Source organism: Lathyrus oleraceus, chromosome 4 (assembly GCF_024323335.1).
Source record: "Lathyrus oleraceus cultivar Zhongwan6 chromosome 4, CAAS_Psat_ZW6_1.0, whole genome shotgun sequence".
Lineage (NCBI taxonomy): Eukaryota > Viridiplantae > Streptophyta > Magnoliopsida > Fabales > Fabaceae > Lathyrus > Lathyrus oleraceus.
Window position 1 is genome coordinate 98128631 of NC_066582.1, and position 8124 is coordinate 98136754.

The following is an 8124-nucleotide window of genomic DNA, read 5'->3' on the forward strand; positions in this document are numbered from 1 at the left end:
TTGAGAATTGGCTTATGCTTTGCTTGATGCATTGCTTGTGTACAGTTAACTGTTGACTTTTAGCTTGTCTGTTTGACTGTTTGAGCTGTGTACTGATTATGTTAGATTGATTTCAGGTACATTAGTTGCTATAGTTCATTGTGAACTTGCTTTTTCTATTGCTTGGTTGCTTAACCAATTGAGGTATAGCATCACTAACTCCATGTAGTCTGGAAGACCTGGCCTGTTACTTGGCCAGGCATCTGTCTGAAGTCCTCCTTAAGAGGCAATGCTTATGATTGTTTATCTTTGTCCCCAAGCAGGAAAAGACCTTGAATAGGGCAATTGGTAGATACAAGAGATGTGCAATCCATCTCCTGCTATTCAGTCGAGTCATCCCTTTGCTCACACAACTGGTGTTGATGCATTGTGGATATTAACCCAAGATCCTTGTACAGTTGTACAGTTGAGTCAGTGTCATAAGTGTAGAAGGGTTCTCACTTTCTGAACCCACACTTCCTTTGTCTAAAGCTCTCCTAGGCCAGGGATAAGAGCTGTGAGGCACACCCCTCACTTCCTATTTCATCTGCTTCACCCTAACTCTCAATGTTAGGGTTAAGAGCTAACATCACCTGATACAGTTGGCTTGCTTTTGCAGCCTAACCCTTGTGTGAGCCCACTTTGTCTGTATATAGTATGTGCTAATTGTGAATGTTTGCTTTGTTTTGATTACGCTTGCATGCTTTGCTTTGCCTGTTTAGGATTAGCTTGCAGCCTGTGCAAGTAGATAGAAAACTCAACCTAGGACCATTGTGGAATACATGATAACTATTAGGCTCGAGTCAGTCTCCCTTCTAGTTGGTCATTTCCCAGTATCTGGTTAGGAGAAAGTTTCTCCCCTGTTCAGGGGAACTACGTTGCCCTGATCCTCATACCAGATGAGGTACGTAGGCAGGAGGTCTTACGATATCTCTCCGGGCACCCTTTTTCTTTTTGTGTGTGTTTGCTTGACAGTTGCTAGGCTCGAGTTCCCGACTCCTTAGTAACTTGTTGCTTGTTTCTTCTTGTGTGTGTTAGGAGATGGACATAAGCCCAGTGATTGGCAGTTCGTTTCCTATTGTTGTGTGCTTGGAGTCCGGTATAAGTCCATCAAGTGGCATCTGGTTTCCAGTGTGGGTTTGTTTGGTTCGGAAGCTGATGTAAGTCCAGCGATTGGCGTTCGGGTTCCATGTTTGCCTTTTTGTGTTTTGTTTTGTTTGGCGTGCGTGAGCCGAACTACGGTAGCTCTGATTCTCGTTCCAGACGAGATACGTAGGCATAGGATGCGATATCCTAGCGAGCCCTTTTCCCTCTTTTCCCACCTGTGTTATTTCCAGTGTGTGTGTGTGTGTGATGTTTGTGAGCAGTTTAGCAACCTTTCTTCTATCTTTAGAGCGTGGATCCCGTCGAGTACGACGGATGCGTAGGGGTGCTAATACCTTCCCTTCGCATAACCGACTCCCGATCCCTTTCTCTTTGGTCGCGAGACCATGTCTTTTCTAGGTTTACTTCGAGCGTTTCCTTTCCCTCTTTGGGATAAATAACGCACGGTGGCGGCTCTGATTGTTTTGTTTTAGCCCGCCGGTTGTTTTTCGCGGATGCGACAGCTGGCGACTCTGCTGGGGATATTGAAGTTGACCTATTGCTGGTCCATCTTCCCTAAGCGAGTCTCTCCTAGCGCTCTCTAGGATAGTTTAGGTTGCTTGTGTTGCTCTATTTATTGCATTTATTATTCTGATTGTGTATATATTTGCATAAATATTTGCATGCATCATACTATCATGTTGTTGTCCTCTGTACAGGTGGTTCCTCTGTTTGGGGTGGGTGTTCTGAGTGGGGCTAAAACCCAGGCCCAAGTATACACCTAGGATTAGTGTGGTCTCACGTTCCTCACATGTTGGTTGGGCATGTTATTGCGACGTGACATACCACAAGCCGGACGAGGTTCATCTGAGAGAACTCTTCCTTTGTGGGGTTTCCCACTTTGGTTGAGTTACCTCATCTGAACTATTGACTTCGGTGACCGATCTTTCCCGGATCTTTGGTTTAGACGATCTCAGGAGAGCTACAATGGCACACCCGAAAGGGCAAACCCATTGAGTATCTTTGCCCGATTGTCGAGACTATTATCCGCCTTAGGACGACCTGATTCGAATTTACCTGTGAGGGGAGGGTGATTCTTACAGATGCATGTTCAGATGGTGACTCTGATGGTGACTATTGGTTCCGTTGATCAGAGTCCTATTTATAAGTCGGATTTATGGGCATTTATTTCAGAGACGCCGGAGTTCCGTCCGTGATATTTATCAGTGGGGATCCGTTTATTTCAGGATTCCCCGGGCCGATTCAGAGGATTTTGTGGTTATCAGATCAGTGAATCTCTGGTGATGATGGTGATGTACCTTTCAGTTCCGTTTATTTCGGAACCCTTGAGTGGGATTTATGGTTACATTTTCCTTTCAGATGGTTGTGATCGGTTCAAGAGGCTGCAACTCAGTGCAGCAGATGTTCAGATGACTTGGAGGATGACACAATGCATTTCATTCATTCATCAACATCATCACATTTTGCATTTACCTGCATCTAACACATGTTTATCCATATGCAAGGACATTTTTGATCGAGATCCTGGTTGAGAGACTTCTTGCTCAGATATGAGGACCGGTTTGAAAGACGATGTTGTCTACAGTTTCTTCAACCCAGAGATTGATGAGTTGAGAGATATGATAGCATTGATTACATCCGACCATGTGGGGATGTTCAGAGAGGCATACAGTGGTATTCTGAAGATGGTTTTCAGACTCACTGACAGCGACAGGAGCGCCATTCATACTCTTCTCCAGTTCTATGACCCGGTCTGAGATGTTTTGTGTTCCCGGACTATTTGTTGGGGCCTCTGATGGAGGACTATGCCAGCATTTTGGGTATTCAGATCCGAGATCATATTCCTTTTTGTGCCATTAGGGGAGAGCCTGACATCCTTGGGATTTCCCGTGCTCTTTATTTGAGTCCGGAGGTGACCAAGGGGGGTTTGAAGGAGAAAGGAAAATTACCTGGTTTTCACTTGAGTTTCTTGGAGGCTAAGACCAAGGAGCATGCTGCTGCGGGTAATTGGAAGACCGTCTGTGCCTTGATTGCTGTGAGCATTTATGGGACCATTCTGTTTCCTAATCAGAAGAGCTTTGTGGACCATAATGCCATCAGATTGTTTGTGCAGAGGAATCCCATTCCTACCTTTATTGGAGATGTTTACTTCTCGGTTCATAACAGGAACGAGAAGAGGCGTGGGGGTCTGATCCGATGTTGTGCTCAGATGCTATTCAAGTGGTTCATGGGGTATTTTCCTTCCCGAGGTGCTTTTGCTTCTCTTGATCCTACAATCAAGTGGTCAGTCAGGTTGATGGGTTTGCGGGCCGCTGATATAGCTTGGACTTATAACGGTATGGCTGGACGAGATTTCATATACAGCTGTGGGAGCTTTCCCAATGTGCCTCTTATGGGAGTTCAGGGTTGCATTAATTACAACCCAACGCTTCTTAGGAGACAGATGGGATTTGCTATGGAGGTTCCTCCTCTCGAGTGCGAGATTCAGGAGTCTTTTTACTTCCCAGTTGAGGGCAATCAGGCCAAGCTGAGACAAGTGTCTGGGTCATGGCGTAGCATTCAGAGAAAAGGCAAGGTTCCTTTTGGCAAGGTCAACAGCCGGTCTTTCCCTCCATTTGATGACTGGCTTAGAAAGAGGATTAAGGTCACACATCTACCATTTCCTGGAGGTGATCCTTGGTGTCCTATGATTGAGGGTCCGTGTTCTTCTGTCAGTATGGAAGAATTCCTCGAGATGAAGAGAGCCAGAGATCAGTTGCTTGCAGAGAAAGCTGAATTGGAGATGAGTGTTGCTCGGATTCAGATGTCTAATCAGGAGATCAGAGTACAGATGGAGGATCAGGATAAGCGACATGCCATGGAAGCAAAGCGCTTTGAGATGGATACTGCCTACTATGGGAAGATAAGCCAAGCCCTAGCGTCATCCACAAGGGAGCACGACATCACTAAGGAGAAGCTAGCCAGAGCTTCAAGGATCATTGAAGATGAGAAGAGGAGGCAAATTCTCGTAAGGGATCAGAGGGAAGACAGAGTCAGAGGTCTCATTGCTGAGTGGGAGGCCAAGCTGAAGCTTAAGGAAACAGAGAATGTGAAGATCACCGCTGAGAGAGATCATTATCTTGCCGAGAGAGATCATTACTTCAGGCAGATGAAGATTCACCAGAAAGAGGTGGGGAGATTACAGCAGGAGAACACCGAACTCAGGTTCGCCGCAGAGTTTGCGAAGATGGTTGATGATGTAGGGCCTGCTGTGGGACCTTCATCAGTTTAGACCTTTCTTATTTGTGGATTACCGTCAGGCCTGTTGACGGAATTCATTTGCTTGTATTTCCTTCCTGATTCTGGAGAATTGTATTTGACTTGTATCAGCCGTGATGTATGACTATGGCACTTATTGTGCATTTTGCTATGTGATGGTTATTTTCATTCAGTGATCTATCTTCAAGCTTTATTTGCTTTACCGTATGCACTCACACGGCACACACATGGTTGGGTGGTATTTTGCTAAATCATATATCTCTGATCCGTATGATGAAATCAAATGATGAATATCAGAATATTGCTGCCGGATTATTCTCTGTCTCGATGAAGCCAGGATCGAGAGATAAAGTGTTCCTCATATGGATAAACACTGCATTCATGCATGATCATAATAATGTGTTTTTATTTTGCAGGTATCAGTTCTAACGTGCTTGATTGTTTTAGGAATCATTGCTCGTGCTCGTAGAGTTGTACCTTTACACTCAACACGTCCTCACAGATATTTCACTAGACGCAACACTCCCAGACTGATGGATCTCCCTAACACAGATATTCTCGAGCTGAAAGATAAGATGACCGAACTGATCAACATTATGCAAGGGTTTGCAGTTGGTCAGAAAGCATTGGCCGATAAAGTTGAAAAGCTCGAGCGGGCTTCTGCTGCTAATAGTGGTGTTAACCTGGATGGTGTCTCCAACCAGGGGCTGGGTGGTTCTCGAGAAGGTGGAAAAAGAACAACTGTGGGTGTAGTGAATAATGCTGGTGGTTTTGGCGTCGCCACTGGTGGTCAACCTAGTCCGATGGGTCAAAATATGAAAGATAGCCTGTTCCCTCCATTCTTCGGGGTTGATGATGACAAAGAAGAAGACAGAGAAGCCGATCAGTTCTCTATGCACAACGAACCGTTTGGGCAATATGGCGTCCAATCACCCAACAAAGAGATACAGTTGTTGGCAGAAAAGATCAGAGCTCTTGAAAGCTATGCCACTCCGGAGGTCGTGAATATGTCAAACATGGGGCTAGTTGAGGGGATTGTGATCCCACAGAAGTTTAAAGCGCCCGCTTTTGATAAATACAATGGGAATTCCTGCCCGGAAACTCATCTTCAGGCCTTCGTTCGTAAGATCTCTGCATACACTATGGACCAAAAGCTGTGGATGTACTTCTTCCAGGACAGCCTATCCGGAGGCTCCTTGGAGTGGTACACCAAGATGAAATCTTCTGATATTAAGAGCTGGCAAGATCTGGGTGACGCATTCTTTAAGCAGTATCAATTCAATGCTGACATGGCTCCTAGTCGTACCCAGCTGCAGGGTATGTCTCAGAAGTCAAGTGAAGGGTTTAAAGAATATGCTCAGAGGTGGAGGGAATTGGCTGCCTGAGTGCAACCTCCACTGGTGGACAGAGAGATGCCTGATCTCTTTATGGGTACCCTGCAGGGGGCGTTTGCTGAGAGAATGGTGGGTTGTCCAGTGACTAACTTCGCCGACATAGTGGTGGCCGGTGAAAGGATAGAGAGTTGGCTGAAGCTTGGAAAGATACAGGGTGGTAATGCTTCGTCTTCAGGATCGAAGAAGCCCTTCGGTAACGGCCAAAGGAAGAAAGAGGGTGATACAAGTGCAGTATACACTCAAAGAGGACAGGGTAGGGATCGTTACTTTCAGCACACCGCTGCAGTAACTATTCCTGCTGATAATCAGCCTGCACAACAGCAACAGCAACAATCGCAACAACAAAGATAACCGTTTCAGCAGAGGCCTCAGAGGGCTGGCTATCAGGTCAGGGGGAGGATGAATGACCGGCAGTTTGACATGCCGCCTGTGACTTATTCTTTCCTATTGAAGAAGCTGAAAGACTTGGGGTTGGTACAGTTGAGAACTCTGGCACCTTTGAGACCTGATCAGAGGCCAGTCAGCTTCGATGAAAATGCTAAGTGTGAATTCCATTCAGGTGCTCCTGGGCATACTGTTGAGGACTGCAAAGCTTTTAAGCATGTGGTTCAAGACCTGGTGGATTCAAAGGCGATCAACTTTGCGTCGTCTCCCAATGTGAATGCTAATCCCATGCCCGCGCATGGTCAAAGGGGGGTGAATGCAATCTCGGAGGAGAACAGAATTGGGCTGTTGACTGTTGATTAGTTGAAGACTCCTCTGGCTGAGGTCAAGAGGCGGTTGTTGTTGAATGGGGTTTATCCGGGCTGTGGTGATGATTGTGCTGCGTGCACTACTGTTGATGGGTGTTTACTGTTGAAGGAAATTGTCCAAAGGCTGATGGACGAAGGAAGTATTCGGGTTGAGAGGGCTTATTTGGGGAAGGATGATGTCTCCACCATAACGATTTACTTTGACCCGGTTGATTTGTCAACTCTGGCGGAGGCGGCTCCAGTTACCATCACGGTACCTGGACCAATTCCCTATGACAAAGATGATGCCGTGTCGTGGCATTATGGTGGGGAAGTCTATTGCAATGGAGAGAGGGTAGAGGATCAGACTGCAAGTGAAACCACCGTTTCAAAGGTGGATAATGCCGGTCCCAGTGGTTTCACTCGCAGTGGATGACTGTTTTCTCCTGATACTCTGAGAGGTGGAGAGGGAGAAAAAGAGAAAAAAGATAAGGCCGAGGCTTTAGCCAGGGCAAAAGGAAAACAAGCAGTGGTGAATAATGGTACTCCTGTGGTGACACCGGCGCCTGGTGGGCCGGAAAGAGAACTTGATGATGAAGCAGAAGAATTCTTAAGAATCATCAAGAAGTCTGAGTACAAGCTTGTGGACCATCTGCAGCAGACTCCTTCCAAAATATCAATTCTATCTCTGTTGTTAAGCTCTGAGGGGGCATAGAGAGGCTTTGATGAAGATTTTGAAGAAAGCCTATGTTCCTCAAGAGATAACAATTAATCAGTTGGAGACGGTAGTGTCTAATGTGCATGTCATCCATGGGTTGGGATTCACCGACATGGATCTGACTGTAGATGGGAGGAATCATAACCGGGCTTTACACATTGCGATGGAATGTAAAGGGGCTGTGCTTTCGCATGTGCTAGTTGATACAGGCTCCTCATTAAATGTGTTGCCAAAGAAAGCCTTGGCAAAGTTGAATTGTGAGGGTTTGATCCTGACGCCTACAGACTTGATAGTGCGGGCTTTTGATGGGTCGAAGCGGGCCGTATTTGGAGAAGTTGAGCTTCCGGTGAAGATAGGCCCTGAGGTGTTTAAGTCGACTTTCTACGTCATGGATATTCAGCCGGCATACAGTTTCCTGTTGGGTCGCCCATGGATTCATGCTGCTGGGGCAGTGACCTCGACTTTGCACCAGAAATTGAAGTATATATGGGAGGGGCAAGTCGTCACCGTCTGTGGGGAGGAAGACATCTTTGTCAGCCATCTTTCATCATTCAAGTACGTGGAGATGGACGGTGAAATATGGGAGACCCCGAGTCAAGCATTCGAAACCGTCAAGGTGGAGAGTGCTCTTTTTGCAAAAGAAGAAGAAAAACCGTCCATATCTTCATACAAGCAGGCCGCTGAGGTGGTGAAGAATGGGGAAGCTCCTGGTTGGGGTAGGATGATGGACATCTCCACCAAGAAAGACCGCTTTGGAGTGGGTTATCGGCCGGGCCGAGGCTCAGGACGAGGCGGAGGACGCCGTACGTCAGTCACATTCACTAGTGCCGGAATGCTGGATCCGGATCACATTTGCATGGTGGGTGATGAAGCTGATAGCAACTGCGAAATTGACCGATGG